At 34.1% G+C, this 13,087-nt stretch overlaps 1 protein-coding gene and 1 long non-coding RNA gene across 5 annotated transcripts in view; one reads left to right on the forward strand and one right to left on the reverse strand.

Annotated features, from left to right (window-relative positions):
* Window positions 1–13,087, reverse strand: part of LOC124362545 (cGMP-dependent protein kinase, isozyme 2 forms cD5/T2) — a 381,547-nt gene that overhangs the window by 86,928 nt on the left and 281,532 nt on the right. The gene's annotated exons all lie outside the window — the stretch shown is intronic.
* On the forward strand, window positions 4,861–6,630 carry LOC124362546. The gene is made up of 2 exons (XR_006922475.1): window positions 4,861–4,974; window positions 6,583–6,630. It is a non-coding gene; the product is annotated as an uncharacterized LOC124362546 (long non-coding RNA).

Raw genomic sequence — 13,087 nt, forward strand, 5'->3', positions numbered from 1 at the left:
TGAATATGCAAAATATTTCCAATAACGTTAGCAACGCCATTATGGACCACAGACAATGCCAATTGAAAGTTTTTTTCAATCTACCCTTATCATCATATTAAATCATATGCCGTTTATAAGACAACTGAAATTGCAGTACTATGTAAAAAACCAGAAGAAGATAAACGAAGATGTTTATATAATTGTTTACTTATTTTTTCCAATGAGTCTATGACAATGATCTAGCAATATGTTCAGAAATATTGAATTTGCAGTTTGAGAAATACTTTGTTAAAGGATTGTACACGTTTTCTATAATTAGGAACGAAAACCTTGAAAGGATGTTCCATAAAGACGTTGGAATATTGTTGACACCTCTCACAAACACTAAGTTACGCCTCTCGTCTGACCGTGACGTGTAACCTTCCTGGTAACCTTTACTATATAATTGAGACCAGATCATGCCCACTCAGTACACGCCCTGTGTGACCTGGCAGCGGCGTCGTTGCACTCGTCAGGAAAGACAGAACTCGTCCTTCTCCACATCCAGTCTGTTGGCTTAAGAATTCTCCGGAATTTCAATCATAAACACTTCCCTTTTCACTCTATCAGGACAAACAACACGCAAGTAATACACGTGTTGAATCTTTATATATTTTTAAAACCTTATGAACTATTATAACTCATTGAAAGATACATAGATTACTTGTATGCAATATAATATAGGTAAATTCCTAATCAGATACTGAACATTAAAAGATTATTCATCGTTAAAAGCATTATTGACGTGTTGAATCTTTATATATTTTTAAAAACCTTCTAAACTATTATAACTCATTGAAAGATACATAGATTACTTGTATGCAATATAATATAGGTCAATTCCTAATCAGATACTGAACATTAAAAGATTATTCATCGTTGAAAGCATTATTGTTTAGTTTTATTCCTTAATTTCAAAAAGTGTTTTGTTGGAAAAGCATGGCCCATGCCAAGATAAAGAAAAGGTGCTTAATGTTTTGAAAAGTTTCTTCAAACACGTTCCTTTTCCTCGATATAAAATTGCCCAGACGTATACCTAAATACTTAAAACTACCTTTTTTGTTTAATATTGGTCAGTAAATGAGTAATATTGTCATTGCATGACAGTATTGTCGATTGCATGTCATTGCGGACTGTGATATTTAAGCTGAAAAAATCACAATTGGCCAAACTAATCAAATTGGTTTTGAAAGTATCCAACATCATTATAATCCTATCGCACCTGTGTCGTTAACGTATTAGGTCATTGTTTTTTTCTATATACAGAAACGCAATGTCGTTTGCGAACGCTAGTACTTTTCCTTGAAAACGAATTATTTAGTGCACATTTTAGAAAAATTATAAACGTATTAGCAGACAAAATTGACCTCTGATAATTTTCAGCCTTGACATCAAGAGGTGCATTGAATGTCTGTAGTTTCATCTTACATTGTATACGATCTGAGAAAAAACACCTTGAAACCAGCATAAAGTATGTTCTCTTATTCCAAGTGATTCTAATTTTGATAACAGAATGCAATGGTAATCTAAATCAAAAGCCCTTTTAAAATATACAAACAATCCGGATGTTTTTTGTTTATTACTCACGCTGAAGATTGTAAATAAGAAAATAAAACCTATTAGAGCACTTTAGGTAGGCTTTCCTTCTGTAAAACCAAATTGTTTTCTCTGTAGAAACCCCACTTCTTTAAGATAGTTTAATAATTTAGTTATCACGTAGGTACTTCTTATATATAGTTGAGTATATTCAATAATTATATATATTTTAAATAAGTATGTAAAGTTTTGCAGATAATCCAGTCAAACTTTATGCCTGTATAGCTATACAGGCATCTAGAATATTATAATAGCCTACAGAACCCATGTAAGCAAAGCAAAGCCATATTCTTAATAAAGATTTTAGCAGACATCCTTTCCAAAATACGTTGGTGATGAGGCACAGTGTTGTACACATCTCTACGCCTTAACTCTCTGAAGTAAACAACATTCCAAAGTATAATACTTAAGAACTACACAGTAAAATGGCTAACAATAGCTGGCTCGCAACACTTGTGTGTGTACGGCCGACCTAGCCTCACAGAGGCAGTCTACTGCAGTTCTGGCACTAGCCGCAGCCACATCTAGGACAAGGTCTGGTACTGACCATGCGCAACTCACTCCGCGGACTTTCTCAACTCATTTTCTTCACTAAGCCATCTTCAACTTACTCACGGTGGATATAAATCTTGGAACTGTAATTTCCCACCAGATCATTAGTATTACTTTGACAGTCCTACCTTTTATATTTCATGTTGAATTTTCACTTTTAATTGTTAGTTTGGATTTGTAAGACTGATAACGAAACTGAATTTATAAAATACCGAAAGCTGTCATTCAATTTAAAACAAACCATGCAATGAATTCTAAACAGAGATGCAACTTTGATTAACGAGATTGTGGATTCTCTTGATCAATCAATAAGCCTGCTAGGTTGATGGGAATGAAAATGAAAGAATGAAAAATTAGAGATTATACTATGAAGAACCACATGATATTATGTTGTGATTGATTAACATAGTCGTTTAACATTGATTAATCGAGCACTATTGGAACAGTGCAACCGTTGATACTTTGGTTATGCAACCGTTAATCGTGCGGTCGAGGATGTCAGGCTTTGAGATCCTCTTCATATTCTTTTGTTTTTTTAGGTACTGAATCAATCCTTTAGCGATGTCCTTGGGTGTATGACTAGGAATGTAGAATCTGGTAGAACGAAGAAAGTTTGTAGGTCCACTCATAAATTGAGTATTTGGGTTTCTGAACATTCTTTGATTGGTACACAATTTTTATGAATTAAATCCCGGTTGCCAAAATGAGTTCCTTTAGTTAAATCAACTCCTTATCGCAAACACAAGCCTGCCGCTGTTGGACCGCAGTGGACGTGTACTGTAACACGACCTACCAGAATGAGGACTGCCGTATTCTCGTCTCACACCTTCAAGTCTCCACTCCGGTTTCTCTGTATGCAAACGTATGTTGTGTTGCAATCTCTCCCTCAAGGCCATCAACTCCCTCGCCCCTTCCACACTCCGCCACGGTCCGGGAGGTATAAGAAGCAAACGCCTATCCAGCTCAAAGAGCACTTTATTCTCACGGGTATATATAATATATTGACCACGTTAGCAATTCAAACGGTTCTCCTCCGCCGGACTCGTTATCTTATATTTTATTCCGTAACCGTGCAGCTGACCGCTGGCAAAGTGACGCGGAACAAGATTAATACAAGAAAAGATTACGGCCTTTAATTGGGTTGCGGTTAGCGAAACGAACCGCTAATGACATCGGTGCGGCGGCAGCTGGCCGGTGTAGCAGTGGAAAGTACACATTAAGCGGCAGAAAATGTCCATAATTAAGGAGAGGAGGTTGCGCAAAGAGGGAGGAAAGCGCGACGGAGGATATCCTCGTAGTTGTATACAGAAGGCGAGGCGGTAACACAGTTCGGCTGTCCGCAACACTCGTGCAGCAGTTGTGCAACAGTCTGGTGCATTCGTCACGGCATGGCTCACCGGCTGGGGGGGGGGGAGGAACACTTCTGTAGCACTAGAATACAAATTTACTACATTTGTTTATTAAAAGATTCATTCAAATGAACAAGTAGACGTTGTTTCACTAGTAAAAGGTACAATAAGGCTCCAAGATCTTTGTACTGCTTGAAGAGAAAAAATACATTAAACATATTTTATTTTTTATTCTCGCCTTACTCTCAAGTCTGTTGTTAGAGCAATGATCTAGGAACCAAAGGTCAATTTGCATTGTATAAGCACACAAACTTGGTTTTTTCTCAGCTGTAGATACAACCATTATCCATAGTACCTTTGGTACAGGTCAAATTGGGAAGAGGATTTCAAAAGAATAAAATTTTGAAAACACATAAATACTTTATCACATATTTTTCATAGCGTTATACACTTAAATCCGACTATCAGACAAATAAGTAAATAATAATTATATGACCGTCAGGCAACTAGACGAAGAGCCTAAAAGTCGCTACTGTATGTACGATTGTTAGATGACGTTGATTCAACACTTCTTTACGTGACTCCACAATGGGTTTTAAGTTTGTAACGCTAATTAAATATAAATTATTTCATATTTAACTCTTTTTTCTAGATTTTATTTTCTTTCTTAGGGTGAATGTATATATCCATTATAAGAAACACAAAGTTTTATGTTTATACCATTAAAGTAGTTTCTAAGGCCCCCCATCCACTTACAGTTCGAACTGCAGTTCTTGACTGCAGTCAGAACTGTGAACGGTGGACTGTGGACTGTTGAAAAATGTTCACGTCAGTACGGACTGCAGTCGCGGGACCGCAGTCCGTTCGGTGGCGTGGTTGTCGTGGTCAGTCTTTCCGGTGTTTTGCCGTAGGTGTGTACTTTGTAGTTATTATTCGTTATATTATTTATTATATTTTTAGTTATATTATTCGTTTTGTGGCTGTAGGAAAAGTGCATTCTAAGTTTCTTATCGTATGTGAAGTTAAAGTGCAATGTCTACGTTTGAAGATTTGGCAGCATACGCTGTAATAGCGGTAGCTATTAAAAAAAACGCAAGAAACGAAGGCATCAAATGTGGAAAAAAAGAATGGCTTCAGAGGAAGAGATTTAACCACGTTCACCTTCTTAGGGAGCTTGAAGCATATCCTAGAGACTGGAAAAACTACTTAAGAATGGACGAGAAAACGTACTTTGATTTATTACGTATAGTAATTACATTGATTACCAAACAAGATACAAAAATGAGGGAAGCCATTACACCACATGAAAAACTGACTGCGACATTGCGGTATCTAAGCACTGGGCAGAACAATGGAAGATTTAAAGTTTTCAACGAGAATTTCCCCCCAAACATTAGGAAGAATAATTCCAGAGACCTGCTCAGCTATTGTCAAGGCCTTGAATGACTATTGCAAGGTTAGTAGCCTAATGTGTGTGTTCAAGTAGTTTTGAAAAATCCAAAATATGAAACCAGATAAAAGTTAGAAAAAGAAATAAAGTAGGTCTTTGTTGTTTTCGAATGCCAACATACTGTTAAGAAATTACAATATTTTTAATCTGCTTATGGATTTGTTAAGGTACATAGCCTACACATTGTATTATGTCACTACTTTTTGCTAATTTTAAATTACAACTCCAGTATCTCTAACGATTACGAGTTCATTTCTGTGTGCACACAACATTTAACCATTTTTATAAAGTAGTAAAAGGTAATGAAACTCATACAAAATTATTGTAAACATTATATTATCCATACTTGTATTTGTTTGCGTTGTACAAACAACACATTTACTTTTTATAACTAAGGAAGAAAGAAAAAGTAAAAAATCAATTTAATTAATGTAAGTATAAAGATAAAAAGTAATACGTACCTATGGTGTATGTTTAAACCAAAATGAGTAAAGTAATAATTATAAAAAACTATGGACACTGTCAAACATAACATTGCAATCTAGTATTACAAACACATGGCAGCTCACAACAGTACCGCATATGAATAAAGATTAAAGTGTAATTTTAATTGAGTGCAAAATATTTTCACCACAAACAAAAAAAAAAAATAATAAATGTAATTTGTTCAACATATAACTCTCAATGTACTCAACTACTGGAGTAGGCCTACTAAAAAACCGCACAGCTTGGGTTGTGAAAAGTTTACAGGTTTAAGCCTACTTGTTAATAATAGAACACTTAATTTAGATTTGTATAGTTGACACTGAAGCCAGACATTGCTGTATCATCATACATTGGTTCATAGGTTGATCTACCTCCTGAACTTGGGGTAACACTAGCTGCCGATGGTGTTGTGGAACTTGAGTAAAGAATACCTGGGTTAACTGTAGCAAATCGTGTTAGTCCACCTAGTTCTGCTTCAAACAGGGCATCATTAATGATTTTCTGCGCATAAATCCTTTGCTCATTGTTCAGCAATCTCAGCTTTTGAGCAACGTTCTTCCCAAAGTGCGTCGTAGTGATCTTCTTCTTTTGTTGTTGCAGTCGTTGTCCAATATTAACCAAGACTTGATCACACGGGGACAATTTTTTTTGCCGTTTTTTAAAAGAATCTTTAGGTTCAGGTGTTGCAGAGGTAATATTGGAAGCGGTTCGAGCAACTTGAGGAGGATTCTGTAGAGATTGGGGGCGCTGGTACATTTTCCTCAGCATCTAATGGTTCTTTTTGTGAATCGTCCAGCATCTCCTGTAAAAAAAAAAATGTTTGAAAAAAATGTCAAAATCCGTGACTTTTCGCGGATTTCCTTTATTTCCGTGCCCGGTAGACACACCCTGTCATTACTTAATAATGAACCACAATATCAATAATGATTCAGTTATCACCACAGTACATTCTTAACTACTTATTTATTACTTTCTCAAAATATTATATTGAAAAAATTACAGAGGGGGTGGCGAACGGAAAACGAGGGGTGATACGGTTCTCGATGGGTTTGATTTCATTAAAAATTTGTTCCGTACAAAAACGCTGGTCTGAAATATGACAGCTGACAGTTTATGAATTGTTTTCAGGTACCGAATACAGCCGAGGAGTGGAAACAAATTGCACAGGAGTACGGGAAAAATGGAAATTTCCCCAACTGCCTAGGCAGCATGGATGGAAAGCATATAGCCATAACACCACCACCTGGAAGTGGTTCTTACTTCTATAACTATAAGGGTTTCCATAGTCAGGTACTTTTCTGCATTGCTAGTGCAAACTATGAAATAATTTATTTTCATTTTGGTGTTAATGGCCGGGTATCTGATGGAGGAGTTCTGAAAGAGACAGACTTCAACAAGAAACTAACAGATAAAAGCCTCAATTTACCTGAAGAGGGCATTGTAGACGGCGAAGCTCTTCCATACGTATTCATTGCAGATGACGCCTTCCCCCTAACTGAGGTCATAATGAAACCCTTTTCCTATAGGGTTGCAAACAAAACCTAGAAAGGTATATAACTACCGACTCTCAAGAGCACGCCGAATGGTCGAAAGTGTTTTTGGGATTCTCGCTGAGAGATTTCAGGTTCTACAAAAACCAATCACCTTCATTGACTTGAAGAAAGTGAATAGTGTTGTTGTTGCGTGCTGCTACCTGCACAACTATTTGCGTAGGACAATCCCTCAAAGGTACTCACCTAAAGACTGGTTGGATTTAGATGGACGACGAAGTTGGTGTGTCTAAGCCTGGACCAAGAACCAGCGATCACATGGCATTACAAGTAAGACAACCGATCGCCCAATGGCTAGTGCAAAAGAAGTAAGAAATAAATTTGTTCATTATTTTAGCAACAAAGGAAAAGTGGAAAATGGCAAGACAGATACATCTCTTAGTTTATAATGATTATTTGAAAACAAAATACCTCGATGACAAAACTGTAAGTTAGTTGTAGCATTGTGAATACATTATTTAACCGCCAAAAACTAGTAATTTAATTCTCTTACCTCGTCTTCACTGACTCTTCCTTCTCTCCTAAGTTGGAAGTCCCTCCTAGACATTCTTCCTGGTCAATAAGAAACAAAAGTTCTCTGTAGTACCACAGCTTTGGTACATATATATCGTCTGTTCCACTGCCAGAACGTTGAGAGGCTGTTACCTTTCTTTGTTCCTTACGAAATGCAACTTCTGATATTGTTTATCTTCTTCAACACATCGCTTTTTGTTGCAGTACTGTCAAACCCTTTCACTACTAATAGTAAACTACGGTGGGCTGCTTCCTTCTTTTCCCTATTGTGATAGTCTTTTGACTTAACCTTCCATACACATTCATGTTTCCTAAACTCCTCTATAAACTGTAAAAGATTATCCTTCGACCAAACTGGCCATGATTGCCGCGTCACAAACAAAACAATGCGCAACCACCAAAACGCTCACCACTCAATGACGCATGAGGCCGACACGGAGCAGCTGAGCTAGCGCATGCGCATATCTCGCAGCTTGGACTGTCGACTGTGGCCTGTCACGGGAGCCTCCACTAACTAGCAGTTCCGCCTGCAGTCCGATCGTTGAACTGTCGCACCGTGCGACAGTTGACAGTCCAACGATTCGCCTGCCGGATTCCCCATCCACTTACAGTTCTAAACTGCAGTCCGGACTGTCTCAGTCCAGGACTGCAGTTAGAACTGTAAGTGGATGGGGGGCCTTAGGCTTGTGGCGTGTGACAGCCGCTATAATCGGGAACGATCAGTGTGAGAGGTACGAGGTCGACCTTTGACCCGAGGATCAAGACTGGTTGCTTTCAGTCAATTTGTCAGTGAATCGGAGAAATCAGTTTCACTTCTAATATTCAAAACCTCCCATCGTCATAAAACTAAAAATTTTTAAAATTCCACGAGATATAAAATATTTTAAAATAAGAAAAAACATTTCTGAAATATGTAGTAAAAATGTATCAATATAATATTATGTTGAAAATAAAACTTCGATCCATAATATTATGGTATATGTATTGTTTATTAATGTTTAGTAGATGACAATAAATTTAGTAGATTTAAAAACAAATCGAGGAAGAAAAGATCTTTTATACAAAAAAAACAAAACAAAAAGGACTCGCGAGGTTATATTCTTATTATTATATATATATTATTATAATTCGAGATCGATTTCATATTTTTCATGTTATTGCCTGTTTTATGTAAGTATAATTATTTATATCTAAACAAAAACGTTATATGCGTGAAAACTTTGAACAAAGTGACAAACTGTATTATCCTTTATGTGCCTGGAGATACCATTTTAAGAACTGTAATTAAAACAATGGGTGATTTAAAATACTTGACACTGTAGCTTTGTAAATAGAACGCTGTAAAAATAAAACTATATATTTTCTACTAAAACTATACTTAAATAATTATTTTGGTTTCAAGACTGTATCTTCAATTAAATACAATGCTCTTTAAAAATACTTAATTAAAAAAAACAAATACTCAGTTACTACTTTCTTTTCTCAACACTTATTGAGTCCATAATTTATTGCTTGAGAATGCTTAGGATTGTAGAAGACCTTACTAAAATTAAAATCATAATAATTGTGTATTGATTAGTATAATAATTGTACTAAAAGTTGTATAATAATTTTTATTATTCAGTATAATTAACGAAGCAATATTCAAATATGTCAAAACCCGAATAGACTGGTGGCGGCCGTATTGATTTTAATTCCATATAAACATAAAAAAACTGTTACGTGTGTATTTTTAAACATATAACTGTGAGGTCGGTTTCGTTTTAAACAAAGTAGCCTAATATTAATGTTATATAACTGTTATTGTACACCCAAACAACTGTTAGTTTTGATATTGTTATTGGCTAATTAGGAAAGATCTGAATTTTTTCATAAGTATAAACAAATATAAATTTCACAAAAAAACTTTTGTTTCGATGCGAATTTATCATAAATGTAAATTGTTAAAAAACTTCATAAATTTACGATGAAAAACAAGGACGTAAAAGTATTTGAGGTTTAAATTTGTTATATGGAACACAACATGGTCGTTTCACTGCAGCAGGCTCATGTATTTTAGATAGTACAAACAGAATACTACATTGTAGATAACGCCTGCAAACGTGAAATGCAAGATACACACGCGAACAGAGAAATATGCGGTATCGTGTAATTCAAGGCGCTACACATTTTACTTTCTCAACTTTTGTGTGAAAAAGGTTCCACATTTGTATTGCCATTTGGTTTCCTATACTAAACTAAGTTGTTTAATGCATCATTTAAAATCATATAAAAATATACGAAATACATGCAAAATATTTTACATCTCATGTTATTAACAAAAAACTGTAGATAGTTTAAAATATTCAAAATAAACACGTATCCGTCGATGGAAACAAAAATTAAGTGGAACGAGTATATAAAGCATACATATAATTGAACCGTATAAGTGGAAAGCGAAACCAATTCACTAAAAAACTATGAATAATAAAAATATTAACATGTTTTGCTAAGTATAATAAATTATAATTGTTATTCGTAGGGGGTTTCCCTCTCGAACAAAGAGCTAAATCACATGAAGTAATGCAACAGTTTAAATTTTACCACGAAAACTTGTGAAAACAAATGAAAACGTGAAAACTTGTGTAAAACTGGCGAACATAATTAGTTGGAATTGATTTTAATCCTTTGAGAAAATATTATATATATATATATATATATATATATATATATATATATATATATAAAATAACCACGAATGCAATAAAATAACCCATGCTTTACACTTGCAGTCCGCCACTTGAAAACAAAAATCAATTGTAAAATCGGGACTAACGAGATTAGGTCCAGAGCATAGAGAAACGTGACGGAATATGTACGAGTATACACATAATAAGAACATTGAATCCTTAAACATACGGTTTATTTCTTCAGAGATGGAACACTGCCTAAAATGCTTTAAGTAACCACCACCATATTCTAACAATGCCTGCTGTCTAAAATTTAAAAACATTTTTTTAAACCAGGCTATTGTTATGTGGATATGGTTCTAATGTCTAGGAAACGGATGTTACCAGTCTAATATTTGTCAGTGGCTACAAAAAATATGCAAGCATTAAAGCATACTAAGAAGTCTTAATAAACTGTCCTAAAAATAAAAGTACATTAAATCTTAATAATTACAAATACAAATGTAACGCGATCTTGGTGGGTATCTAATGGTTTAGTGGATAAACAAATATTGCAAACCGTGGATGTATGTTATCAAACTATTTAAACGCGTATATTGTGAAATTTGTGGTTTTCATTGTCCTATTGTGCATTACAGTGAACAAAGAACATAGACGTTTCAACAATTACAGTTTGGTGCTACTATCTAGCAGTCAGCTGGAGAACCACGCCACACCACTACAGGATATCAGATGCCTGCTGCGATCTGGTAGCAAAGCAATGAACTACTTGTTCTAAGGCTACACGTAGAATTGAATGAAAATAAAATTGATTAGTGTGATAAGAAGCATTAATTTTTAAAATTCAATATTTATCAATATAATTAAAATAATTATATGTGGTTATGTATAATATAAAACGTATTATGATGTCTAAAATACTATAACAATCCATTTATTATAATTTCTAACTGCCTGCTGTTTATTTTTCACAGAATTAAAAACTGCCCAAATGATTTCTGTTGCCCTATTAAAACGTTGTTTTCATGAGAAAAACTTTTTTCTTTTCCTTACATGCTTGAATAGTACAATGTGATATATACAAAATACGTAGTACAGTTTGTTTGTTTAATTGTGTATCTAAAATGCCTAATCCAGCCAAAGATAAAACGTTTAGTTTGTATCAATGTCATTATGCAGTTGTAAATAAGTAATTCATTGTTTCACATTAAATGTTGAATCATTGCAGTATAATTAACTTTTAGTATTTACCATCGAGTCAATTAGGCCTACTACTGTTTACCATGGCGTATGAAACAGAGCGCTTATGAAGTGATGTCTGAAAGTTGTTTATAATAGAAAAAAGATAATTCAAGTAGCTGGGTATAAAGCTACTATAGTTTTCGATCTCTAATGAGCACATCAACGGCCAATAATGAAACATTTCTTTAATAAACACCAGTCTTTAATTTTTTAGTCTTTAGTTCTTGTTACAATTTTAGGGACAACTGATTTTTATAAAACTGATAATATAAATCCATAAAACAGATTTTATGTACTCGCTAGAGTAATCATTTTTTAAGCCGTAAAGATCATACAAACAATTTTTAATTGGATTACAATAAACCATTCTCTGCATATAATTTATAATATAAAAAAACTTTTGTTAAGATTATATAATTAAATATATGTTAGAATAATGATGAAAATCACATTTTCATTCTAATAAATATATATATATATATATATATATATATATATATATATATATATATATATATATATATGCTAATGAAGCTATGAGACATACGTTTGGATTGCAGAGACGTACACAATTATGAGCAAAATACCTGATACCAACATTTGAAAACCTATGAACATAATTACTTTGAATTCTTTTTAATCCTTTGAGAAAACATAAAAATATGATATAACCCTAGATATATTTTAAAGTGCATCTTCACACTTGCAGTCCGCCGTTTGAAAACAAAAATAATTAAACTCTTTATTGGTTTTAAGGTCAAAATTAAAAGTTAAATAAAAAAACTAATATTTTTATATTGGTATTTTATATAAAAATATACCAATCATGATGCCAGCGAGAAGCTCCCAAATAAATAAATTTGTAAATTGAGTTCAATCACATGACGTTTTATCATGTGACATTAGTAACCATAGTAACACGTGTGGTTAAAGTTACTTTGTTGGATTGGTTGGTAAGATTGTAGTTACATATCGTCGGGTCCTTCAATACCTTGTTGTATCGGTTTATCATCCATTTAATAATATCAAACATTACATTTTTACTAAAACAATTAATCCTTGGCTTTCTTAAATAGATAACTTTATTTGTTCAATAGAGGTTCAGCCATGGACGTATCCAGCGAGGGTCAGGGAGAGCAGTAACTCCCACCCCTAATAGCAAAAGGAATAATGAAATAATTATAAATTGATAGAAAACAAATTTATTGCGTTGGTAACAACAGAAAATTAATTGCACACCTCAATGTGTTGGTAGTACTATAATAATAATAATATGCAAAATAGTATAGTATATCATATAGTATTAGTATAGTTATAATAATAGTTATTGTAGTTAAAATTTCATTCAGTTATGGGTTGAGCTTTGATTTGTCTTGACGTTTACTTTATTGCAAATTCCAAGTCAATAATGACAGTATTCAAAACGTAAAAGGGCTGCTTGACATTTTACGGAAACTGTAAAGTGAACTGGCCATGACTGGTCCTAATGTATACACGTATGTGCTGGAGTAGCTTCAAAGGTGATACTGCTACAGTACACTATATACAAAAACTGGATAAAATACTCCGGCCGGTACAAAACATTATACAACAGACCAAGTGCTTGAAATATTACTTAGGATTTGCATAACAACAAGCCATCGTCTAGAACAAAACCCA

This window comes from Homalodisca vitripennis, chromosome 5, assembly GCF_021130785.1.
Source record: "Homalodisca vitripennis isolate AUS2020 chromosome 5, UT_GWSS_2.1, whole genome shotgun sequence".
Classification (NCBI taxonomy): domain Eukaryota; kingdom Metazoa; phylum Arthropoda; class Insecta; order Hemiptera; family Cicadellidae; genus Homalodisca; species Homalodisca vitripennis.